The following is a 27,279-nucleotide window of genomic DNA, read 5'->3' as shown; positions in this document are numbered from 1 at the left end:
GATGTAACCAACCCGGGGTCTCTAATCTGAGCTCCAGAGACGTACTCCAACCACTGCCTAGACATATCTATCATGATATATACTTACACCCTCCCCACACTCGACATGTCCAAAACCAAATTCATCCATCAACCTAACTTCCCCTCCACCCTCTCCCAAACCTACCCATTTTCCAAAGTTTGACATCTTTCTGCCTACAATGATATTTTAGGCCCTTCTCCCTTCTCCCACTATTCTTCAAGATAACTCAGATCTCTTGTTTCCTATGTACAAAATGTCTGAGTGCCATGGAGCACATCATGGTTGGGCTAGGCTCTGTCTTCTGGATGCCCATGTTGATTTCAGAGAGGAAGGGAGAGGGAGAGAGAGATAGAAACATCAATGATGAGAGAGAATCATTGATTGGCTGCCTCCTGCATGTCCCCTACTGGGATTGAGCCTGCACATGCCCTGCCCAGGACTTGAACTGTGACCTCCTGGTTCATAGTTCAATGCTCAGTCACTAAGGCACACTGGCTGGGCTGAACCCCCATACTTGAAGGTCCAGATGAAGCCACGTGAAGACTTCCCAAGTGAAGTCTCCCCTAATCCCTCCCAAGCAAAGAGCCTCTCCTTCCTCTGGGCTTCCATAGCACTTACTCTGAACCTCTCTTTCAGCCCCTTTTTGCTCTCTTCCCCCTTTCAAACACGAGTCTCTATTGTCTTTGTACCTCTGAAATATCCCTACTTCCCAATACATTTAGTAATGTCACACCCAACAGAAACAGTTCTGCCATTCCGAATTTCTCCTTTGTGGGGTGCTGACTGGTGCCTTCTTATACCCTTCTTATCTAACAGTAATGGGGAATGCTTCCCCACTCATTGCTGCCTCGGCTTTGGTGCCACACTCCCCAGGATGTCCCCGGTCCTCAGTGATCAGGTTGGTTGACTTGTCTGTGTGTTCATTACACTGCATTCGCTCATGTCTGGGCACTTACCCCTGAACTGAATGTCTTTCTTGCCCCTCCACCCCCTTTGAAGAAGAGACCATGAGGACAGGGACCATGCTTTGTTAACCCTCCCATCCCATCTTTGCCCTGCTCGATTCACCTTTGGTCCAAAAAAAGCCCCAAAAAGTAAGCCACATTCGGTAAGGAATTCAGAATTCTGAAGAAAATGTCAACAGCTCACAGAGTGCATTTTGCAGCAATTCAGCTTGTCCGGTTGCTGGCTCCATCCTAGACTGTAGTAGGCACGAGGCAACAATCTGCTTTGGGTATAGAAATTGAGTGATGTGTTTTTTGAACTGATGTTAAAGTCCAATCATTTCCAGCTTCATGAGATTTACAGCCAGTTTTGTATGTGTGAAACTAGCCAGATCACCAAGGGAATTCATTTTCTCATCAATAATAGCAATTTCCACAGCTTAGCACCTATAGTTGTAAATAATTTATTTTAAAAACTCAGCCATATTTAAATTTATTAGAACCATCTAGACACTTCATCATGCACAAAAATAATAGCTGCAGAGCTATCTTCTGTTTATTTCTGATGCGCCCGCTCCTGATATGTACATTTATTATATATAGTGATTAACAATGTCAGCTCCAGGGTCAGAGGGCCTGTGTTCCAACCCCACCCACCCCACTATTCACTAGCTGTGAGATTGTGGGAAAATCATGCCATCTCCTCTGTGCCTCAGTTTCCTGGTCTATAAAACAGCAATATTGGCATTTGCATTACAGGGTTATGGACTGAATGAACTGAATGAGCTAATCCATGTAAGGCCTTAGACAGTGCTTGGCACCTGATAAATAGTCTATGAAAAACCTAGCTATTAGGATTTGCTGGGGGTGAAGCCAACATAAGAAAAACGTTTGTCTCTATGCCATCCTCAGCCCTCAGCGTTCCTATTCAGTAGGGAGGGGGCAGCATTATCCACATTTTACAAACAGCGCAATTGAAGCAAGATGTCCAGGCAGCGAGCGGCAGTCTGAAACTGGAATGCAACTCTGTAGATGTAAGTACAAGGACTCTTTCCAGGAGGCTGTGAAGCTGTACAGTTAAAATGAGTGTGAGGCATCCCAGAGGAGCCTGTGAGCAGTGACCCCCGACGGCCCTTCTCTGCCACGGTTCTCTGTGGATGCTCAGCAAAGTCACTTCCCTCTCCATCTCTGAAATGATTTCAGGCAGTGGCTTCCCAGATATTTCTCTTACTAGTTTTTTAAAAAGCCATATTAGAGTGTTAGATGAGGTGCTGGCTAGATACCCTCTCTTTGGTCCCCCATGTTCCCTGGCTCCTGAAGTCCTCCCTGCTGGGGTGCCTTGGGTATAGATACATACCTCACCTGGCTGCAGACCCTGGTGCGTTGCAGTGTGTCTTTCTGGTGAGCCAGGACCTTAACTCACTTGGAACCCCCACAAGAAGACTGGCTGTACAGGACCCTGTCTGTGTGGAAGCAGCCCCAAGAGTTTGTGGGTATCAGGAGCATTCCTGTTTCTGAATTTGGACTATTCAAGAGGATGCGTTCCCTTTCTGTCCACTAGGGGCCGCTTGTAGGGGGATGGAAAAAACGGAGGCTTAAAAAATATGCTGCTGAAATTTCAGCAAGAAGGGAAAAGAGAGAGCGCTTGAGAGAGAGAGAGAGAGAGAGAGAGAGAGAGAGCAAAGCATACCAGGCTTCCTCATCTCCTTCACGTCAGAGGCAGGAACCGACTGTGCGAAGGCTGTTGGCTCAACACGCAGAGACGGCGGAAGGCTCAGACAGAGAGAGTGGGAGCAGAAGGGTCCTTCCTTATCCAAGGAATTACCACGAGTGGAGTAAAGCCGCCTGACTTTTTGATCTTATTTTGTTTGCCTCCTCTTCCTCCTTCCACTCCAGCCCTGCCAGCTTGGAGCCTCCTCTTCCTCCCAGAAAAGGAGGAAGGGAAGAGAAGGGAGAGAGGTGGGTTCTCTAGGTGAGCGCATCCTCCAGCTCCAGCCCGCACAGGCAAGGAACCTTTTCTCAGAAAGCTCCTCTCGCTCCCCCGCCGCCCACCCCCAGCCTGGTAAGTCCAGCGCACTCGCTCCCTCGGTTTTCTCGCTAGCGTGATTTCAGCACCACGGAGAGCTACGAGATGCCTTTCCCTTCCTGTGTGTCTGTGTGTTCCGGCAAGGCTCTGGCACTAAGGTTACATCTATCTCTCTGCTGCCGTGGAGCTGGGTTCTGCGTAGCGAAAAAGGGCACAAAACTATGTCTACCGAATTAAAGGGGGATGTGGACTCCGGCCTTAGGGGTGTGCGTGTGCGTGAGTGTCTTATGCTGTTGCATAAGACAGGTGAGGTCTGAGCTAAATTGACAGTTGGTTTCTGTGTCTCTGTGTAGGGTTGTTCTTCTATGTAGATAAGAGAGAGGGTTTGGGGAATTAGTCATGCGTCTTCGTTAACTCTTTCCCGACAAGCCATTCATGGTGGGAAAGTGTTGCAAAGGAAGTCTGGGGGTTTGGGAGTGGAGGTAGACTTAAAAGTTATGCTCTTCTGAGAGAGGTTGGAAGAGGTGGTTGTTAAAATGTCAGTTTCCCCAGGATTCTCTGGGCTCTTGCTGTGGGAGGAGATCAATCTGACCTTTTACTTTCTCTCCTGGTGTGGATCCATGGCAAGTGGGCAGGTGCGACAGGTGAGCATCAGGATGGGGTGGTTTGGGGGGCTGAGGTCCCCCTGACCTCACAGTGGCAGGAACGTGTCTTGAGCTTTGCTGAGGTTGGCTGATGTGAATTATACTTCATTTGCAAGGAGGCAGGAAGTGCCCTCCACTTTGCTGTCATCCTTGACTGTGTATGGTTGAGGACAACATCTGTTCTGCCGTTTTCTGCCTGTGGAAGACAGCTCAGAAGAAGGGTTTGCCCCCTCATGTCTGGGGAAGCAGACTCAGGCAGGCTCTGAGTAGTGTTATGTCTTTAAGCACTGAGGGGCACCACAAACAGGTTCATTGTTACTTTACATTTCATTGCTACTTCTTTCCGCAAGGCTCTGCTCTGTCTCCTCTGCTTCTTGTCTCTCAGAAATATGTTTATTAACTCCCCGCATCTGCCTTGGGTTTGCCTTGGAGAAACTTACTATCTGCTTCCCCCCCTTCAGTTTTACCCACATCTGCTCGGGTGGGACCGTTCAACAAGTGGTGTTGGGGACTTCCTTTCATCATCCAGTCTCCAGGGAGCCGGCATCCCAGGGGATATTAAGGCTCTGGTCACCTTCTCTAAGAGGAGGAGAGGGGCAGGTTCACTCCTTCATAACCCCAATGAACTCTAGGTTGCAGTTTCTCTTGCTTTTAATTCAGCACCCTGGGCCCCTCTTCCAAGCTGAACAAAATACTTTCTGCTCTTGTTCTGGTGATAGACATAGTCCTGAGTGAATGGCAGCACTGTTTGGTTTGGTTTTGACTATGCTTGCCATTGAAGATGCAGTAACCTCAGCAGCAGTGAATGCGGTGAGGAAAAGAGTGCAGTCAGAGGTTGTAATGGTGGGGAAGGAAGATTGAAATAGAGAAGCAGAGCATCAGAAACCAACACTGACGCATTCGTATTTCAACTCTCCCAACTCCTCCCACCCTTGAAACCTCTCAGTTTGAGCAAGAGAGTGGATGGCTTTCTGCATGACATGGCCCTGAAGGTTTAAAAAAGTCTATGCCCTTGCAGTGAAACCTGTCCCAAAGCACCATTTATTACTGAAGTCACTGTGCTTAGTGGTCATTATCTCATTAGTGCCCTTAAATTCTCTCCAAAAGAAGTGCTCAGTGTCATTACTGGCCCCACTTAATAAATGGGGAGACATAGGAGTTGGAAGTGCTAGGCCCGAGCATAGCAAACGTGGAAATAACACTTCTGGTCTCCTAATATCTCATCACCTCTGAGGTGCAGAAATGCTCATGTGTGGAGGAGCAGAGATGGATTGCTCCCCAGTGGACAGAGTTGCAACCGAAGCCTTTTAGTGAGTTCAATGTGGAGCAGTGACTTTACCCTGGTGAAGACTGAGAATCAGCCAGGAGTCTCAGGTGTTGCTGGCCTCAGGTTCTCAGCCAAGAAGATGGCTAGGAGCAAGTTGAAGAGCTCTCTGGGCTTACTATGAAGAGAGAAGCCCAGGATAGTGGCCTCTAGGCTGAACTGATGTCACACACCTGATTGCCATACCCACCTTGTTTCAGAAATCCCAGTTGAAGGCACCCTTCTGGGGCACATTGCCATGAGTGTCTTGGTTCTAGGTGTTTAATGACTTTCCTCTCCTCTGAGCCTTCTCTGCAAGTGCCTCCATTGCATCTTTGGTGGCTCAGAATATGGGGAGGATGACTAAGGAGGAGGAGACAGCTGGGCTCTGAGCACCTAAAGAAACCCTAGTGGAGTAATGGGAGATGGACACAAACCCACCTCACATACCAACCTCTGCTCCCCTGGCAGCCCTTGCCCTCCCCTCTGGGCAGCATTTGGGAGAAACGGCCACTGTGTTCTCATATCCAGCCCTCGTTCACAGAGCAGGGAAGACTCTGCTGGCTGCCTCTGAGATCCGAGGATGGGAGAGATGTGGGGAAAGGTGGAGGAAGGAGAAGATGGGCACCCTGCCTTATTCGCCACAGCCATGGGTTAACATCCTTGACCTGGAGAGCACTGCTGTTACTTAAAAAATCCAGGTATAGTTTTCATACAATAAAATGTACTGATCTTAAGTATTCATATTAGTGAGTTTTGACGTTTGTGTTAACCACTACCCCAAACAAGGTAAACAAAAGTTCACTTGTGCTTCCTTTCAATCAATTTTTCCCTCCCCCAACTCCATCACTCTCTGACTCCTGTTAACATAGCTTCCACTGCTACATGTTGCAGTAGAAATATATTGCTTAAGGTGATACTTAATGAGCATGTTATGTAGATCCTAGACTTTTAAGAGAACATTTCAGAGTTCTGAGGTTACTGTCATTGGGTGGGTGGCAGAGAGGGTAGGGGGGGGTGCATTCTTTGTCCAAGGTTATGGTCATGGTGTTGGAAAGCCAAGTGGTCAGTGTGTGTGTGTGTGTGTGTGTGTGTGTGTGCGTGTGTGTGTATGTTTGTGTATGCACCACAATCAAGTCCAAATAGGAACCACAGAGACCCCTGCGAGCCCCTACCTCTGAGATGACCTAAGTTATTTGATGGTGATATATGTGGAAAGGATGTTAAAATTTCTATTCAAAACTTGGAATTCAGCATTCAGGTGGCTGGGCATGAGTCATCCTATCTGGGCTCCAGGAGGAAAGTGTACTTGCGTAAGGATACTAGGGGAAGAGAGAGGAGCATTCACTGTGATAGTGTTTATACCATGAAATTTGGCTCCATCCACAAAGGTCATGGCTAAGATTGTTGTTTCTCCTTATTGAAAAATGGCTTTAGAACTGGAAGACACTTTGCAGAGACTCACGTCCCATCATATACTATCATAGTTCCATTAGGGATGTCTCCATTCTTCCTTCTTCCATCCCTGGTTGTAGGTTAGGATAGGGAGTCTCCTATTTTATCATGAAGAAGCAGTGGAGTTATCAGAAGGTTTTGATGAGTTTGGTGGAAAAAATACACACACACACACACCCCTACATAGTGAGTCCTAACACCTCACCCACCCTGTATCTGTAAATGCTCTATGTTTAGAGAATGTTACATAGAGATGGGGCCTTTTGTGCACAATTCAAGCATGAGTTTCTCAACTAAAAACTCAGTTTCTGGTAGATAAACCAGTAAATCAGAATCTTTAGTAGACCTCAAAATTTGACCAAGTAGGTCAGAGAGCTCTTTGGATGCTTGTTAGATGAACGTGTCCTCTGCCTCTCTTCACTCAGAGCCTTTACTAAGCATCTTCTTCCTGGCACTGCCCTTTCTGGGATTGCCTGCCTCAGGGAATGCACTATTCATTCAGAGTAAGCGAGCGCATTTATGGGAGGCTCCTTCCTGACTCAGCTCTCCCAGCGAGGATCCCTGAGTGGAGTGTGGGTTGCTAAGCCACCAGGTCATGGCAAGTTAGAAGACAGCCACAGTGTGGTTCCCGAATGTCTAGGCAGAATTTTGTGCAGACACACAAAATTTGAGTGATCATTACCAAGCCAGTTCCAGTAGATCACTTGGGAGAAGTGCAGAGGCCTCTTTGCCTAGTCTTGACCACAGGCTGTTAACAAAGATCAGATGAGAGTCCTGCTTAACTGGAGTTTCATCTGCAGAGCAAACTCAGTGGGAAGGGGAAGCTGGAATTTAGATGTTTAAAAGCTGTTGCCAACTGTATGTAAGAATCTCTCCATCTCTACCCTGGAACATGACTTTGGGCTAGAATTGTATTGATAACTAGAACACAGCAAGTGACCCATGTGTCAGCTGGCAAGGGAACCTCAGCAGCCTTGCCCTCTTCTCTTTCTGTTATTTATTTATTTATTTATTCATTCATTTATTTATTGTGATGAAGTATACATAACATAAAATTTACCTTTTTAACCCTTTTTAAGTTTACAGTTCAGTCGCATTAAGTACATTGACACTGTTGTGCAACCATCACCTCCATCCATCTCCGGAAGGTTTCCATCTTCTGAAACTCAACCTCTGTACCCATTAAACAACAGTTCTCCATTGCCCTGTCCCCAGCCCCTAGCAACCACCATTCTACTTTCCATTTTTATGAATTTGACTCCTCTAGGTACCTCATCTAAGTGGAATTATACCATATTTGTCTTTTTGTTTGACTTATGTCACTTAGTATAATGTCTTCAAGGTTCATCCGTGTTGCAGCATGTGCAGCAAAATGTCATTTCCTTTTAAGGTTGACTAATATTCCATTTATTTATTTACCACATTTTGTTAATTCATTCATCCATTGATGGCCATTCATGTTGCTTCCTCTTTTCCTCCTTTCATTGTGGACAATTGCCTCTGCTTTGCCCTCCAACCAAGGGGAAAAGGGATACTCTCTGGTCATGGTTCCCATTGAGGTGAAATTTTTCCCTTTCCCCATAAAGACTAAGAAGGTGGCTTCTTTGAGGCAAATCAATGAGCTGGGTCTGGCTCCTGCACTCTGGCTCCTGGCTCTCATTGTTGAGGGGGCAATAGACAAGTTCAAGTAGACTGGAATCCTAAACTTTCCTCTATTCCCCAGCTGACGTGCCCCAGTCTTACCCCAGAGAGGTGCCAGAAGACAGAGAGGCCCCTTGGTAGGTACATCTCTGGGTCCTTCTCAGTGTATGCATTACAAGGTGAGACTCCACAATGAGAGAAGGAGTTCTGGGGTCAGTGACAAATGAGCAAAAGATGCATCACAGTTTCTGAAGGATTCTAGCCCTGATCTCCTAGCGCAGTGGTTCTCAACCTTCCTAATGCCGTGACCCTTTAATACAGTTGTGGTGACCCCCAATTTCATTGTTACAAATTGAACATAATTAAAGCATAGTGATTAATCACAAAAACAATATGTAATTATCTATGTGTTTTCCGATGGTCTTAGGCGACCCCTGTGAAAGGGTTGTTTGACCCCCAAAGGGGTCGCGACCCACAGGTTGAGAACCGCTGTAGCGTTTTCTGTCCTTAGAACAGGCACCGCCACGCTCACCCTTATTTGGATCCTGTAATAACATCTTAGGCTCTGGCTGCAGATGACTCAATAAAAGATTGTTGCCTAGCCGGTTTGGCTCAGTGAATAGAGTGTTGGCCCTTGGACTGAAGGAGTATGGGTTCAATTCTGGTCAAGGGCACATACCTTGGTTGCAGGTTCCCCGGCCCTGGTTGGGGTGCATGCAGGAGGCAACCAATCGATGTGTCTCTCTCACATCGATGTTTCTCTCTGTCTCTCCCTCTCCCTCCACTCTCTCTAAAAATCAATGGAAAAATATCCTTAGGTGAGGATTAACAAAACAAACAAGCAAACAAACAAACAAAAAGATTGTTATCAGGACCCAGTAGGAATTTATGGTTCTTTAAATCTAGATGAATTCTCATCATACTACATGGTATGAAGGAAACAGAGAGTAAAAAGCCTAGAACATTGATCCCAGGACAGTATTAAACCTGAATGGCTATCATTTGACAACAGCTTAGCAACTCTCTGGGCTGGAATTTGGTCTTTGATCCTAGTCCTCCTAAGAATTTATAATCCTGGGTCCTGGTAGCTTGGATCTTTCTATTGGGTAATGATAATGCTAGCCAACACTGACTGAGTGCCTGCTATGAGCTTTAGTCTAGTGCTTGGCATAGAGAATGCCCTTAATAAATGTTTGTTGTCATTACTATTAATAATCACTTTAAATAATTTATACCATTTGGTGGCTAAAACATTATGACATACACCCATTTTACAGATGAGGAAACTGAGGCATAGTGATATAACTGACTTGCTCAACTTTCCACAGCTAACAAGTGATAGAGGAGAAATTCAAACCCAGGTTTGCAGCCTTCGTTTTAACCGCTTTCTTCTATTCTTTTATCTTTATCTGGCAATTAATGATGGCTCCATTGTGATTCCTCCTAAGCACATTTAGAGGAATTTTAGATCTTGCATTACTGCTTACCTTATATGTGCAAATCTAGGTGACTCTCCACCTAGATCACCTACCTGTTCTATAAGGTCCAGGAGAGCCCAGCACAGGGCCTGGCACACAGTAGGGCCCAATCAGAACTTTCTAATATGCTGTTGGTTCTGCTCAACTTAAGTACAGGGGTTCCCACACTTGTTTCCATTGCTTAATAATAATTATATTAGTAATAGCTGTTACTGATGTGTGTTCACCAGGTGCCAGGCGCTGTACCAGGTGGTGCAATAGAGTATTGCTCTGGATTCTTACAATATCGGGAACTGGTAATTCTCATCTATTGGAGGTTGCTGTGTGGAAAGTGCTACGCTCATTGTTGTCCAATCTGTTATTCAATTCCCACAACATTTAGCAGGAGGGTTGCCAAGGAAAACCTTTTGCAGCCAAATGAGAAAGGGAGACCCTGGTCACAGCTTTTTGCTTTGAAGACCACAGGGGACAGAATGCATAGATGACCGAAACAAAGTCCCCAAATTCAGAGAGGCTAAGTAGCTTGCCTGAGGACACACAGCTAATAGATAGTGGGGTTGGTTTTGAACCCAGTCTGTTTGAAACAGAGCCCAAGCTCTTTCCCGCCTCTGCGCTGCTTCTGTCTTAGTCACACCCTTTCCCATCCTGGGCCACACATGCAGTAAGAAGCAAGGCCTGGGGGCTTATTACCAAAATACTTGGCTTCAAATTCCTGCCCCACCAGGTCCTAACTTGTGACCTTAATTTGAGGGTCCTCACCAGAAGCCTCTCCACTCCCCTCTTTCCCCCCCCCAGAGTCTAAAGAGATCCTCACACCTTTAAGGAATTAAATGGGGCACAAGTACAAGGTGCCTAACACAGCCCCTGGCAGGGAGCACTTGCTATTTCTTGTGGCCTGGGGACTCCGTGCAAGGAGTGGGGGGGCACCTTAAAACAAGCTGACAATGATCTGGGCTGACCTGGATTTTATATTCTCTTCAAGTGCTAATGGGCTGGGCTGGCCCTTGTTTGACATCACCTTGATTTTAGGGGCATGTGTTGGCTATTTTTTCTCCTCCTTTATTACCAAGAGCCTGGCAGCTGATATTTTAAATATCTGAAAGATGCCTCTTGCCAATTAATTACCTGGAAATTGTACTAGACTGAAAATTAATTTCAGCCTTAAAGAAGACAGCAGGTTTCTGAGCCCGTTCCACTCACAGCTGGAGACCAGGAACCTTAGGAATCCTGTTCTCTCGCCTTCCCCTCCCTCCAGAGTCTCTGCCATTCTGCGTGTTATTTATGAAATCTTTTCCCTTCCTTTATAATTATGTTTTCCATAAGAAGAACATCAACGGCCACCTCCTGGCTGGGCTAGAGTAATTGTTTGAATTTTTCGACTGTGCGCAATTTCAAAGGCTTGAGTTTATATAGATTACCTTGAATTTATCTCCACAAGCGCATCAGGAGAGGAGCTGCGCCTGCCTGGTGAAGTATTGTAAGCCCTGTAGCCGCCGAGCGCCGGCAGCTGTGTATGGTCTGTTTATCTAAATGGATTTCCGTAAAACAGATTCATTAATAAACCAGGTTTTGCAACCCTGTCCTGCCATCTTCTATGGGCTTGTCAATACCAAGGTCAGCAATGGGGCCTGGCCAAGGGACAGGTGTGGAGAGGAAGTCAGCTGACAGCAGGCCAGCTGTGAGCCAGGGGTGGAGGGGCCTGCAGAGGGCAGAGGGCAGCATCAGAGCAGGGAGCCCTGCCCGTGGAAAGGGGAGGCTATGAATACCAGATGACAGCCCTGCAAACAGTGATGCGGGAAAGGGCAGAGGCTACACAATCTACAAGGTGGCTTTTTCCTCTCGGTGGGTGACCCAGTCTGCCACAGGGCGATGGAACTTATAAACCCAGCCATAAAGCCCCCCGTTCAGCGCCGTATATATTTATAGAGACATAAATGAAGTTTAATGCCAATGAAACTCACTATAAAAGCGACAGACTTCATCTGTATCTATACTTAAGGTGCAGATCAGTTCAGGGTTTCCTGCCTTTCTCAGACTGAGAGCCACCGGCGCACGAGCTCATGTGCATGCGCCCACACATCCCGAGCGAGGTGGGATGGGGAGGCACCCGCAATGATGCACTCTCCCCTTATCTCTGTGGGCTTTGGAAAAGCAGTGGAAGCAAAAGAGAAAAGGGAGAAAGTGCTGCCAAAATCCAGTGGCTTCAGTCGGGAGTCTGGCTTTCAATAAAACAATTTGAGGGAGGTTGGCTTTTCTTTTTTTCTTTTTTCCTTTTTTCAGGGTCCATTTGCTGTGTACATTCAAGTGGAAAGGCCATTTGTTTTATTGTGGTAAAATATACATAACAAAATTCATCATTTTAACCATTTTTAAGTTTACAGTTCAATGGCATTAAGTACATTCACGTTGTTGGGCAACCATTACCACTAGGGGTCATTTTTTGAAGATGCACAAGTTTTGGGGTGTCCACTTTTTTTCAATAGTGAACCTAAACAATTAGAGTTTCATGTTGTACAGACCACATTATTTTTAATCCACAACACCGGCAAAGTAGCACCTTTCAACTATTCAAAATTATAGATACTCAGTAGTAATACCAAAGTAATCCAAAAAACATGGCATTTATGCAAACAAAAATCAACAATTTTAGGCCTGGTGGTATTCACTAATCCTTTTGAATTAAATCAGTAAGAACTCTGGAACCACTTTAAAAAATTTGTCTGGGTGACATTGGTTAATAAAATTATGTAGGTTCCAGGTAAGGAACAGGTTTCTGCTTTTCATCACTCCAGATGGGATGTAGACCTGAGATTGCAAAGCCCTGACCTGCCCCAGCCGGGCTGTCTCCACCGCCCGCCTTGCATCCTCTACTGTTCACGCTGGGTCAGTAGGAGTGCAGGCTGAAATGGTGCCAAACAAGGATTTGAATCCTGGCTCTCTCACATACTGGCTGTGTGGCCTTGGATAAGTCACTTGACTTCTCTGAGCCTCTGTTTCCTCACCCCTGAAATAGGATAAGTAGTTCCTACCTCTCAGACTTGCTGTGTGTGTGAAATGAGATGTCATTTTCTACATCCTTTAACACACAGAGGTTTTCCATCAGTAGACTTATTTCTTAATGGAAATGTCTGTGGCAGAAAAGGAGCATTTTGAGAGTGGAGGTCAGGGATCACATGGCTACCTGACATATATTCTCTCCATGGAATGGCAAGACACCATGTGACCTGAGACTGGCTGCAGGAGCAAGTGCATCTGGGAGACACGCAGTGCATTTGAACCCTGCCCTCTTTTCATCTCCACACCATGTATCCTCAGTCTTGAAAGGCCTCAGGGCCACAGTGCTGGGGGCAGCCACTCGGGGAGGTTGATTGACCAAATGAAATGGTTCTTATCTTCCTGGAGTGGCCCCTGTCTGTATCCCTGTAACTGGCCCCCTGGAAAGGCCAGGGCAGCAATGCGGCCCGCGTGGGCACAGGTCCCTAGGGAGTGTGTCTTTGGGTCACTAAGGATGCTCTTCCAGACCTGACCCTCAAGAGGTCAGCAGATCATGCCAAGGGCTTGGCATCCTCCAACCATCCTTCATCCAAGGAAGGGCCAAGTGGAATATCCTGAAGGAGAGGGAGGAAAGGGTGCAGCTGATTTGGGCCCTGATATGTACTGAGTGGGAGGGGAAGGAGGCCACTCGCAGTCCATCTCTTATTACACATGGTTCGAGGCACAGGACAAGAGTTATTAAAATGCAAAGTAGGAGCGTGCCATACCCTCCTCTCCACCCCACCTCCTTTTTAATTTTATCAGCTTAATTTAGTGAGACTGAAAGGCTCAGGCAGCCATGCTGGGAGGCTGGGAGGGATGGGGAATAAAGCACTAGAGAGGGTCTGTGGTGGCTCTTCTGGCAGTGGCCTCCCTCCCACCCCTCGAGGGTCCCCTCCCAGGGCCCCAGAGCCCCAGAGCCCCAGAGCCCCTCTTTTCTCTGGTTGAATCCCAAGAGACTGTGAACAGTTTGGGGCTCTCTCTGCACGTGCACGTTTCCATTGCTTCTGTGCTTTGTGGGGGTGGGAGGAGGGTGTCCTGGGGCCTTTGGTGACCACATTGAACAGAGTGGCTAGGGATCCCACCTGACAACTCCCGACTCTGCCACATGGGATACCTGGGAGGAGACCTGGCTCCTGTTCCTTGAGACATTTTGCCCCTTGCCTTTTAAGTTAATTTTTTAGATAATAGATTTGTGTTATTTATTGTATTATAATTTTTAAAATTAAATTTATTGGGGTAACGGTTAATAACATTATATAAATTTCAGGCGTACCACTTTGTAATACGACATCTGATGAGGTGGGGTGACATACTGTTTAACTAGAGAAGAACAGCATGTGCAAAGGCTCAGAGTTAGAAAGATTATGTTGGAAGGCAACTGAGAACTGTGATGTAGCTGGATACAGAATCACAAGATTGTGGTGAGAATGGTGGGAGATGAGATTGAAGAAGGAGATTGGAATTGGGGCCTTCCTGTCAGGGCACCCATGGGAGAATTACCAACATCTTGGGTGCTTTAGGTATGAGATCTTAAGCTATGTTGTAGGATGCAAGCCTGTTGCCTCTTTTATCAGAAAAGTAAAGGCACAACATAACAGAATTTTATCCACTATTGAATATAAGAATTTTATTCAATACATGTATTCTTATATATTTTTAATTTTACTTTATTTTTGCTTTTTTTCTTTATTTTTATTGTTGACACTACTACAGATACCCCCATTTCCCCCCTCCTCCCAGACCCGCCCCCCCTTCCCTCTGGCCGTCTCCACACTTGTCTGTGTCCATGGGCTATGCATGTATGTTCTTTAGCTAATCCTTTCACCTTCTTTCACCCAGTCACCCCTCTCGCCTCCCCTCTGACAGCTGTCAGACTGTTCCTTGTCTTTTACTGCAAGATCTCCAAGCCGAGAATGATAGCGGGGACTTGGAGGTGGGTGGGACCTGTGAACCTCTATATCTCTCATCTCTGCAGAACATTGGGGACACTGTTCTGCTCTCATTTTAAAAATATGACGCCCATTCTCAACCACCTGTGCCAGTGACACCGCTCTGATTGGCCATACAGGGGTTAAAGGTGTGATTGTCTAGTGAGAATGAGAAATAGAGAAGCAAAGCAAGAGATGCCCGAAACCAGAATCCTTGAATGCTCATTCTGTTGGCTTTAACTGTGGCTTAAGAAAATTGTCTGCCCTGTTTCTTTGACTCCCTCTCTTCTGGAAAGAGGATGAGGCTGGGAGGCTCCCATGCCAGGTCCCCAGTCAGGGAAAGTGCTTTCCTATTGATCTGTGTGTCAGCAATTCAAATGGGGTATTTATCCTGCGGCTGAGCACCTAATAAAAATTTAAATTTTCGTTTAAAAAAATCGAAAGGGAGGCAAACACTCCTCAAGGAGCAACCTCAGAAAGAAAGTAAGAAGACAACCACACACAATTCAGGGCCTCAGGAAGTGCTGGAAGACTAGGATGGTGAGGTTTGCCAAGAGGTGCCTCAGACCCTGGAATTTCTCCTCTTAAATGCTCCTCCCTCCCACCCAGACACCCTTCCCAGGCTCTGCAGCTCCAAACTTAGACCCTGACTTTGTCACGCTTGACTTTGTCACTCCATTGCTTGGGCAAATGGCAGATACTTCTCTCTGAGCCCTCCTGTTGCATAAGTCAGAGGACACAATGATGTCATATATGCAATGCTCTTGGAGCAGTGCCTAGCACATAGTAGGTGCTCAACAAAGGTTTAGTTCCCCTCTGTGACTCCCCTATTCGAATTCTTCCTTACAAACCATGCCCTATAGCCTATTAAAATCTGATTGCAGCCAGCTGCTGCCTTCCTTGAAAGATTCTGAGCGACTAAATCACACCTATGTGTAAATGATTGCTAATGGATTAATAGATTGGGTAGTGGCACTCACAGGAAGCAGAGGCAAGAAATGAAGGAAGCTTTAACAGCAGAATGTCAGAAATTGGTCACAGGACTCTGCAGAGGTATTTAGGACGGTGGAGCTTTTGCAGGGTCCCTTAAATCATGCTTATAAGGAAACCACCTGTCCGGTCATCTGTAACGACAGGGGATATCCAGGCCAGGAAAGCAGGTCATGCTATCATATAAATTACTTTGGAAAAATAGGAATATTTAGAAAATACCCAGTCTTTGTTAAAATTTGTGACCACATTTTTTCTTGCTTTTTTTCTTATGTTCTATATCACAGACCTGATTTTGGCTCTAAACGTCTACCCTTCAAATGCAGATCTTGCCTAGGCATTCATTGCCCTGCCAGCAACAAAAGGCTGTTTGCTTAGTCACAGAGCATATTCTGCTTTGTATATGACCACAGACAAACTATATGAGCAACCACCTCTAACTCTTATTTGGCCACATGACTTTAGGAAATGGGGGAGGGATATTTGGGGTGTAATTTTACTATCATGTTGAGGTTCAAACCCAAACTCTAGAGAACCCCTCAAATAAAAATTTTAAACTTACTAGTAGAAAAATATGAAATACCAACAACATGGACTTCATCCTACAACTCCAAAGATTCCACCAGTTATATTGCTGCTCTTCAATGTAGAGTGGATACCATATCATCTGTTGGAGGAAAGATTCATTGGCTGGTGTTTGGCCATTTATTCCTTCTCTGGGTAATCTTTGAGATGTTGTTGAAGATTGGTGATTTAGCATACTCAGTAGCACTAGTAACTTTACATGTTCTCCTTTCATCATATTTACTATCATTTAAATAATCTATTTTCTGCTTCATTTACTTTTCTATTCTATGAAAGAACTGGAATCCCCAGGGTAGCTCCTGAACACTCTAAGCTTTTTGTCTTCATTGCATTTTTAAAATGTATTTGGCACCACAGACACTGTCTCCCATCACTTCACCTCCATTTCCATGACACATGCTGGGATGCAGAAACAAACATATTGAAGAGTCCTCAGGTAAGAGACGGTGTTGTTCCAGGATCTGTCCTAGGTGTTGAATATCCAGCATTGCCGAAGACCTCAGAGCTCATGAAATACATTTCAGGGGAGACATGCAACAAATCTACTGCCAACTTCTGTTGACCTTCTCATTATTTCTTACAGGTGTCCATTTATCTCCATCTTTAACCTGCAAGCACTTTATTTAAATTTTCATTATCTTCCTGTTTTACAATTAAAATGAGACCCTCACTAGCCTCCATATCTTCTCTTGCTTTCTTCTAATCTTTTTTCTTCTTCTTCTTTTTTTAAGAAGCCAAAAAGCATTTATTTGAAATCAACAAGAATACCAATTGGGGACACACTAATTTAGGCAAAAGCCTAAACAGTGTTTCCTCTTCTAATCTATTTTTACACATTAGAGATCTCATCAATATGTGTATCTGATCATGTCACTCCCCTACTTGAGACCTTCAAGCACTTCCCATTGATCTTGGGATATAAACAAAAATCCTTAACAAGGCTCTGCACGGTCCAGCTCCTGTCTCTTCCTCAGATTTGCTCGTCTTCACCTTCAGGGCTCCAGCCACACTGGATTCGGTTCGAGTCCCCCAGGCTTCCTAGGCTCTGCTCTGTGCTATGCTCATCCTTCTCTGCATCCTTCCCCTCCCTCCATCCCATCTCTCCACACCTTCCTTCCTCTGCTTAACTCATCTTCATCTACAAACTCAATTCATATGCTTCTTCCTCCAGGAAGCCATCCTGGGATCCCCAGACCAGGCTAGGTGCCTGTTACATGCTCTCAGGGAACTTTGTAAATTTCTCTTTATTATTTAATTTTTTTAGTTGTGAAATGTAACGTTTCTATAGAAGCACACATGAAATATAAACATCAAAATGTAATCAATAATAATGATTTGAGTGCCCTGTAACCACCATTGAGGTCAAGCAATAGAACATCACCAGGACTCCAAGGCCACCCTGTACAGCTCTCTCTGATCACAACCCCCCCCCCCCTCCACTGGAGAGAACTGTTTTTCTGACTTCATGGTCATAATTTCTTTACTTTTCAGCATATATATGTGTGTATATGTGTGTGTGTGTGTGTGTGTGTGTGTGTGTGTGTGTGTGTATGTATATTGTTACTTAATTAATATTCAGTCTCTTGGTAGGTCCAAAGGATCAGGGAGAGGTCTATTTGCTCACTTTGTCTTCCCGGGGTCTTCTCAGTCCCTGGTGCACAGTATGTCTTCAGTAGATATTTGGAGGCAGGGTGAATGAGATGACACCAAGCAGACCATACATAGGAGCTGAGCTATCATGAGGATCCTTGTGAGGACTGTCTTTCAGAAGGGGGGCTACAAATTGGGGTGTAGGGCATCCACTGCATATGAGGAACTTCTTTCCAGAAACTTGAAATAAGAAAGGTGACTGTGTAAGCTCTATGGGGAAATGATTCTGTCAGTGCATCTGTTTGTGTGACTACTCATTTATCTGTCTATCTTTCCAACCATGTCATATCATGCACCTATTGAAATATACTAGAAAGATGGAGCATCATAGCAGACCGGGTGGGAAAAACGATAATGGTCTTATACGCAGACATAAGTATTGGCCTCCATTCACGACCTGCAGCAATAAACCCCGGCCCTGTCAGCAACTCAGACCAGAAGATGGTGAGAAAATAAACTGTGTCTCAGGGGTTTGATTCACGAGGGAGAAAAACTGTGGCAGGATCATGGAAACACATGAATTATTCACAATTCAAGCCGGGTAAGGAAAAAGGAGGAGGGAATGACCAGGAAACACCCATCAAGAAAATGAAGCTCTCTCTGCCGGGGTGGCAGTGGGAGCAGCCTAACAGGGATAAAAACCAGGCATGATGGGAGGAGAAGCCCCTTGCCCCTCAGACAGGTGAGCAAGAACACCTGGCGGGATTGAGGCGGCTCTCTAGTCCTGGGGTGTCCCTCCCTCTGATAGCCAGCAAGCAGCAGCCTTGCACTCATGATTGACTATCAAAGTCAATCCTGGTGCAGGTTCACTGCTGCCCTGTGATTGCAAAGGAGGAAGGCACATCTGACTGGGGTGGTGGCCCGGTGGTGGAGCAGGGGAGTGGGGAGGGGGGGAGGGGGGAGGGTGTGTCACCCTCTGAGAAGCATTGCTCTACCTCCTGGTTGTGTGTGAGTGTGTGAGGGGCATGTGGAGCTAAGGAGAAGAGATGAGGCTTGTTCCTGAAAACAGAAGAGAGGCTTAAGGTGTGTTGAAGTGAGAGGGCCCCTGTGAGTAAGAGACCTGAGAGGAAGGTGAAGCCAAGGTATATTTAGAAGTGGGACCACAGCTACATCGCTTCAAGTGAGAGGCAGCCAGGCTCGTGCAGGTGGATCCGTCTGGTTTAGAGACCTGGGTGGGCAGACACAGCCAGTGGGTGTTTGGTTACCCACCAAGAGCACAGCCCAGTGTGTCCACAGTATTTACTGAGCACTTATTATGTGCCAGGCTGGGCCCACAGAAATGGGTTTGCCCTTAAAGAGCTTACACTCTAACTCAAGGAGACAGATAATGAGCATGTAAACAATAATCAAATGAGATACTAACAAGTGCTAGGGAAGCTGTGAAGCAGGGTAATGTGTCTGAGACGAACTGGGCATGTCGGGCGGCAGAGGGGGCTGCTTTAGCGAGGGCAGTCAGGAAAGGCCTCCCAGACCAGGGGGCATTTCAGTTGAGCCCCAAGAGGGGAGTGGGAGACAGCCTCTGGGGGAAGCAAGGAGCTCAGAATGTGGCTGAGCAATGAAGGCAATGCAACCAAGAAATCAACTCAAAGTTCAGGTCACATGACCTCACCAAGCCTCAGTTTCCACAGTCTGTAAGATGAGAGGGCTGGACTAGCTGGTTGCTAAGTCCTGCCCAGTGTGGCCTGCAGCCTCAGCAAGTGTTCACGGAAAAGGTGGGGCCTGACATTGGGTCTCAAAGAAAGATCCTCAGAGTCCCAGTGAGGTCGTTGAAACCAGCACCAACAAGAGCAAAACAGGAGTATGGGCTTTCCCCCTGACTGAGGCTGGGCCCTCCTTCCTCCATCAGACGGGGAACCTTCTTCCTAAAAGGCAGCCCGGGCTCAAGCTTCGCTGCCTCCAATGCTTTGTTGAAATGAAAATCCATTACTTCTTGTTCCCATGGAAAAATACTTCTATTTGGCCACTTATCTCATTCTGCCTTTTACTGTAGTTAACAAAGTGACCAACCTATTTTTACATCTATTTGTAAACTCCTTATTCATCTCTGAGCCCCTAGCACGGGGCCAGGCTTGGGGCAGGTGACCCTCTGGAGGCTGGAGGATTGAATAGGTTGAGGATGGGGAGGTGCATTCATCAGCTACTGTAACCAAAGGCCACAGACTGGGGGCTGAAACAATAGGAATTTGTCTCACAGCCTGGAAGCTGAAAGTCCAAGATCAAGGTGCTGGCTGAGTCGATTCCTGGTGAGGATGCCCTTCCTGGCTTATGGTGGCCACATTCTTGCTGTGTCTGCACTTGGTGGAGAGAGAGGGAGCTCTGGTCTCTCTCTTATGACACTGATCCTGTCAGATCAGGCTCCAGGCTCACAACCTCATTTAACCCCAATTACTTCTGGAAAGGCGGTGTCTACAAATACGGCCACACAGGGTTCTGCCTGCTCAGCCCCTCGCTTTTGCCTAACCGTGACCTTGGCTATCGCGTTCCCCATCCAAGTTTCCAGTTCCTCTGCTTCAAGGTTGGGGTGGGGGTGGGGGGGGGGCAGGGAGCGTGCGTTCTCACTGCCTGCCTTCCTTTCCTGGGTTTAAGGGGTGAATGGGGTAATATTTCCTAATTACTTAGTGCTCCTTGGAGCGCAAGTTCTGTGAGTCAGGCTAAAGGATTCTTCTAACCCAGTTGCTTTCAGAGATTATTCATCCAGAAATGTAAATGAGCATTTAAAGGAGCTCAGAGGTTGGGGATTGCAGACCAGAGACAGCCTCAGCCTTGGCAGAGGGTGGCTGAGGAGGGGCCGGGCAGAGCAACTGGGGTTGCCTGGAAGATGCTCCCTGGTCTGCAGGATATTTTGCTTGACCTCAGGCTCCTCAAGCTCTCCCCTTTCTTTTGCTTCAGATTTCCCCCAAATTCATGCCCTCCTCTTGCAAAATACATTTTATTAACTCATTAGGTGGTCGCTGACAGTAGAAACCTTGGGATTGAAGGGACAGAGCCCTCTGCCATGCGGTACAGAGTGGGTGGACCAGGAGCTCCAGGCCAAGGCCTTATCCCTGGTATACTGCTCTGAGAATGGCTGCTGGGGAAGCTGGCATTATGCAGGTAGCCCTGAGTGTGTGTGTGTGTGTGTGTGTGTGTGTGTGTGTGTGTGGCCCGTGTGCTCATCCGTGAGGCCAGCCCTGTGTGTGTGTGTGTGTGTGTGTGTGTGTGTGTGTGAGGCCCGTGTGCTCATCCGTGAGGCCAGCCTGCATGAAGACAGTGAAATTGTGACATCCATGCTCTCGGCTTTGACACCTGACAGAAAGGACATGGTTTAAATGTCACAGCAAGGGCCTGCGACAAGGGTAGTTAGGGAAGCAGGTGTCTCCTTGCTTGACTGCACTGTGGAGGTGCTGGGCTCTGACCCTGGGTGCCACACGTTAGTGAATTGATTTTCTAATTTGGAAGTATTTTTAGGAGGAGTAAAAAAGTCTACAATAAAAATCCATATATATTTATTCCTTTACTCAACATCTATTTATTACATATTTGGTCTAAGCCACTGTTAAGCAACATGAAGGACAAAGATTGTTAGACCAACCATCATTGTTATCAGCACTCCCATGAAATAGATAGGAATCATGAGTCCCATTGTGCACAATAAGAAACTGAGATTTTAAATAAGCTATGCAAAGTTTCACCACCAAAGTTTTATCCTTGAGGTGTCAGAATGCAAACTTAGCTCTTCTGGCTCCAAGTCAGATGCTCCAGGGCAGTGACAATTAGGTAAAGGGGTGATGACAAGACCATAGACCACAGCACAAGGAAGAGCATGAGTGGTGTGTAACTGCTGTAGTTCTGGGGAGGGATCTGGAAAGATCCATAGAGGAGGTGACCTTGGGCTTGGAGGCATGGGGACCATTTCTACCATCGGAGGGAAAAGTAGAGGCAGAGAGGGGCAAGCAGAGGGTGGGTGCACACAGCAAAGAGTCTGGCGTTCCTCCCTCCTGGCTGTCTATCAAAATCACCTGAGTAGCTTTTCAAAATGACCAGCACCATGCCCCCATGTCCAGCTATTCTGGTTTAATTGGTCTTAGTCATGGGTGTCATCATTGATGTTTAAGAAAAGCTCCCTGCCCTGGCTGGTCTGGCTCAGTGGATAGAGTATCGGCCTGCCTACTGGAGGGTCCCGGGTTCGATTCTGGTCAAGAGCGCATGTCTGGGTTACGGGCTTCATCCCCAGTAGGAATCATGCAGGAGGCAGCTGGTCATGATTCTCTCTCATCATTGATTATTCTATCTCTCTCTCCCTCTCCCTTTTTCTCTGAAATCAATATATGTGTGTCTGTCTATCTATCTATCTATCTATCTATCTATCTATCTATCTATGTATACTAGAGGTCTGCTGCACGAAATTTGTGCACAGGTAGGGTCCCTAGTCTGGCCAGTGATCAGGGCTGATCAGGGCCTTCTCGTTGCCGGCCAGGGCCTCCCTTCCCTGGCTGCCGGCTGCCAGCTGCTGGCCGGGGCCTTCCTTTGTTCTGTGCTGCCCCCTGGTGGTCAGCGCCTGTCATAGCAAGCGACCAGTCTCTCAGTCGAACTCCCACGAGGACAATTTTCATATTAGGCTTTTATACATATAGATATGTATGTATGTACACACACACACACACACATATATAATAAAAGGGTAATATGCTAATTAGACCGGACATCTTCCAGATGTCATTCCGGATGTCCTTCCTGATGAAGCCAGGACCAGAGGGAAGCCAGCCCGGGTTCCGGGTACCTACTGGTGGCTGGAGGAGGGAAGCCCGGGTCCTGGGTGCTGGAGGGAAGCCGGTGCTGGCAGCCAGGGGAAGGGAGGCCTACTTTTGCATGAAGTTTTGTGCATCAGGCCTCTAGTATGTATATGCTAGAGAAATGCTCCCTGGGCGATGGTTGCAGAGCTCGGATTGTTGCATGAATTTTTGTGCATCAGGCCTCTAGTATGTATATATATAAAAGAAATGCTCCCTGGGCAATGGTTGCAGAGCTCGGATCGAGACCCAGGGCACTGTGGAAGGACTGTGAGGGTGGGGGTTCCAAATGGGGGCTCTCAAAGGCACCAGGCTCAGCATAAACAGGGCCTGAATAAAGGTGGTGACAGTGGGAAGGGAGGCAGAGATGGGTGAGCAGAGTACTTTGGAAGGCAGAGCTGCTGGGACTGACCATGAGTGAATTCATGTGATGACTAAGACTGGACCCTGGGCACCATTCATGAGAGTGAAAGCTACAGGATGGAAAACAACATGTTTGGGTGTGGGGGTACTGTCGGGGGGGAGAGTGGTTTTGTTTTAAGGCACCTTGAAGTTAAGGGTAATAATTATTGGGCCATTCGGCAGGAATGCCGAGCTGAAGTCCTCGAGTATGAAGAACCGGGATGGAGAATTGCCTCCGATGAAATGGTAGTTGAGGCTGAGGGTGAGCATGAGCTCAGAGAGAGAGAGAGAAGAGCAGAGTGGAGGGCTCAGGTGGGAACGTCGACGTGTGGGAGGCAGAAGGACAGAGAGAAGCTTACAGCCATTCTAAATGGAGAATTGTTCCATTAGCATTAGCCACTGTCTGGGTGGGATGGGGTGATGGGCAAAACAGTCATTTTTCATGGGCCTGGCTCCCTGCAACTTGGAAATTGATCAGCTGAGTCGATAGCTCCGTGCTCAGACTCGAAGCCCTGGCTGGTGTGTGTGCAGAAGTAGGGCAGTTGCAGCCCAGCTCTCTCTCACCAGAAACACAGCACGTGCAGGTGCCTGGCGGGGCAACCAAGCTCATTTTGCCACCATCCTTGGCCTCTAAGCACCAGTGGCGTGAAGGAGGAATCAGCTTCACACATGCAGGGGTTATTGGTTCACCCGTCACAAAGGAGTCCTTTATTCTGAGCCATCCCCAAAACGAACTCCTGTTTTCTAAGGGGAGACAATCCCATCAGTCCTCGCTGGTTTAAGGGGATCCCAGGAGAGCCTTTCTTGTGACAACCCAGCATCGTCCTGTGGGACCAACTTAGTCCCTGAGAGGACCCTTGAGGGTTTTCCTGAGAGCCACCCCTTGGGGTTCCCAGGATGAATGAATCCTGGCCGCAGAGGTGCAGGGGCAATAATCAGGAGCAGTTCAGTTTTGGGCACTGGTTCTGCTCTGGGATCCCTTTTGGGACTGCCTTCCCCACTGCCGAGCAGGGGAAGGGACCTGGGAGGGGTGGCAGGACGGTGGTCGGGATCTGGGGCAGGCGCTCTCAGATGCTCCTCCAGGCTGAGTCATAGACTATGGCCTCTCACCTTGTGTGTTACCCACTGCCCGACTGTCTCAGTTTATTGGCTCCTGAGGCTCCTGGCTTAGGCAGAGTAATTACAGTTGAGGCCCTGATGAATTGGGGGCCAGTAATTAAAGCGCCTATTGATTTTCTACTTAGAAGTTCCCTGTAGCTGGAAACAAAAGTGGGAAAGGAGAGAGATAAACAATCTGGGCAAGGTATTTCCAGACGGGATTTTTGTGTGCATTAGCCGGACCTGGCTGTCACTGAGGAGGGGCGGTGGGGTGGTCATTTGTCACTGCCCTATCCATCTAGAATTTGAGAATAGATTGGCCAGACAATACACTTCTGGGGCACAGTGCCAGCGCAGTAAGGGGAAGGCGACTGTCTTCCACAGAGTTTATCCTTAGATCTGCAAGCCTGGGTCTTTTTTGTTTGCCTGCTTCATTTGGCTTATTTTAATTGTGAATTGAAGCCAATTGCCTTATTTATGTCATCTGCCATCATCAAACAACAATGGCTTTCTGTCACTAGAAATTTGACTTCTGATGGCTTCTGAGACCAGATACCGGAAAGTGTGGGTATGGGAGGGGGAATGATGGGGGAAAGTCAGAAAGTGTGGGTATGGGAGGCACCATGATGGGGGAAGGTCAGAAGGTGTGGGAATGGGAGGGACCATGATGGGGAGAAGGTGGTAGAGGAGAAGAGCTGAGGGCAGGTAGAAGGAGCTGGAAAGAGAAAGGACACAAAGAGGGTCCTTTGGGCTGATTAGGGCTAAAGGGTGGGAAGAGTTTCAAGGAGTAGGCAAAGTCATTAAGGAGAAGCAGCTGTACAAGCAGGTCCAGAGGGGACATGGAAGAAAAGGGGCCGAGAGAGAAGGGAGGAAGGCAGGCAAATTTTGAGTGGAAACGTAAACACACTTGAGTCTTATTTAAAGATTGCCTAAGTTATTTTGGTGCATTTAACTCTTAATTCATCTTCCTTTCACGGAGCTAATGTGAAGTGTGAAAGAAAAACTAATGAGAAGAGGGCCTAACGGGCAATTTTATTTTCGCCAGCTCCGGGAGCTCTCTCTTCCTTCTCTCATGCTGGGTCACTTGATGGAGATGATTCTTTTGTTTCTTAGAGAAAAGTCGCTCTCTCCTAAGCCATTTCCTTTCACCGTATTCACTGCTGCAGCTGGTTGGGCTGCTTAGTGATCATGAAGTTAGATTAAAAGCTGGGTTTTGATAATGATTGAAGCTGAGCAAAGAGAAGTGTTTTAGCATAATGCATGTTGGAACACAATTACTCATTATCCCAGTCTGAGCAGACAATAGGGGCGCTGGGGGGAACTGAGTTGTGGAGAAGGAAGTGGGCTGTTACTTGTTCTAAGTTGGATTTTTAAAAAATTCTATAGAAATACTGAATGGATTTATTTAGCTTATTCAACCCCATTGCACAGTGTGCTTGCATCTGGGGGAAAAAAATCTGGAAGCGTGCCTAATAAATGGCCCAAAGCGGGGTGGGGGCAGGCGTGTTGTAATTGTGTTAAGTAGCTGTTGTGTGTAGATAGTTGCACATAGAAAACCCAGGCCCTGCTCTCACAATGCTTAGAGAACTAGAGGGCATGATTCTTGCCTGTGATTATGTTTATCTGGCTCAAGTCTTAATGGCTTTCTGTCTACAGAACAAAATTGAGCTCCTAAACCTCATGGAAAAGACTTAGGTTGGATTGATCCCAGTCTATCCCAGCATCATCCCCTGGTTCCTCATGTGCACTAGCCCACCTGGTCCTGACCATCTTCCCGTGGTCCCCACCTCAGCTAGGGGCACCACCCTTTACCCAGCTCCCCCAGCCAGAAGTACATAGACATGGGGGATTTCCCCCTTATTCCCTCAATTTAGTGGGCCACCAGGCCTTGTCATGTCACCTGGTCACTCCAGGACCCTGTTCCTTCTTTCCTATCTTTGAAACCCCAGCCTGCATTCAGGCCCACATCACCTCTTCCTTGGACTCTTGGGTTATTGCAATAATCTTCCCACATCTGACAAAGTTATTCTCAATTTTTCAATGGCTCCTCACTGCTTGCAGAATAAATTTCTTTCCAGCTGGGTGAGCTTAGGTAAGACAGGCAAGTTTTCTAAGCCTAAGATTTCTCATCTGCAAAATGGGGGATCATAATGGTTGTTTTGTGGGGTCATTGTGAGAAGTAAGTGAGGTAAAGTGAGCACAAGGCCAGGCATAGACAATTTGCATAGTGGGGTGGGGTGAGGGGTTGATGGTAAGAGAAAGAGGAGGTGGTTTTAATTGTTGTTATTACAGAGGAAAGGACCCAAATTTATACCTATAGCTTTGACTTTCCTCTCGAACTCTATATTTAGGGGTGTGTGTATGTGTGTGTGTGTGTGTTTGTGTGTGTGTGTGTGTGTGTGTATGTTTTCACTTGGATGTCTAATGAATATCACAAATTTAACAATCTCAAAACAGAACTTATATTTACTTCCTAAACCTTTTCCTTTCCTGCCCTCCATTTTTCCCAACACAGTAAATGACAATTCCTTCCAGTAGCTCAGGACAAAACCCTTGATTGCTCTCTCATCCTCCAGACCCAGTCCCTCTGTAAATCCCACTGTCTGTATCTTCCCAGTCTATCCAGAACCAGCTCCTCTTGCCAACTCTGCCGCTTAGCCTGGTCCCAGCCACTCTCTCCCTGCAATGGTCGCCTCCCAGCCTGGCTTCTCCTGCCCCTGTCCTCCATCACGTATTCTCATCACCGCAGCCAGAGGGCTGCTTTTACAACAGAACCTGAATCACTCCTCTGCCCCCAGACCTTCCAGTGGGGCCATTTCAAGGCACTTCTCAGTCTGATCTCCCACGTCCTGTGATGCTAACTTTATCTCCTACTGCTCTGGCCCTCTGCTCACTTGGCTCCAGCCAGACTGGCCTCCCTCCTGTCTCTCAGATGTGTCAGGAGGCTCCTGCCTGCAGCTTAGGCACTGGCCCTGTCTCCCTCTGCCTGAACCACTTTCCCCAGAGATTCATGTGCCTCACTCTCTCATCTTCAAATATGGCTCAAATGACACCTTCTCCATGGCGCCTGCCCTGGTAAATTGTACACACTCCCCTCCCCATCACTCCCAATCTACCCTACTTGGTTCTCTTTTCCACACAAAACTTAGCATGTATATACAATTTACTATAACAAATCTACTTATTTATTATGTTTTTAAAAATCTGTCTCCTTCCTAGAGTGTAAGTTTCATGAGAACATTGATTTTTCTCATTTGTTACTTTTTACAAATATAGAATAGTGAATAGCTGAGTAGATGCTCAGCTAAA

The 27,279-nt window shown here is 46.9% G+C and overlaps 1 protein-coding gene across 2 annotated transcripts in view; it reads left to right on the top strand.

Annotated features, from left to right (window-relative positions):
* Positions 1 to 2,606: 2,606 nt before the first annotated feature.
* TNR (tenascin R) overlaps positions 2,607 to 27,279 on the top strand; it is a 324,699-nt gene continuing 300,026 nt past the window's right edge. For both annotated transcript variants that reach the window (XM_005867690.2, XM_014540911.1), the window contains exon 1: positions 2,607 to 3,027. The gene's annotated coding sequence lies outside the window, so the exon portion shown is untranslated. The remainder of the gene's footprint in view (positions 3,028 to 27,279) is intronic.

This window comes from Myotis brandtii, unplaced genomic scaffold (genome assembly GCF_000412655.1).
Source record: "Myotis brandtii unplaced genomic scaffold, ASM41265v1 scaffold250, whole genome shotgun sequence".
Lineage (NCBI taxonomy): Eukaryota > Metazoa > Chordata > Mammalia > Chiroptera > Vespertilionidae > Myotis > Myotis brandtii.
This window is presented reverse-complemented; position numbering and strand designations above follow the sequence as displayed.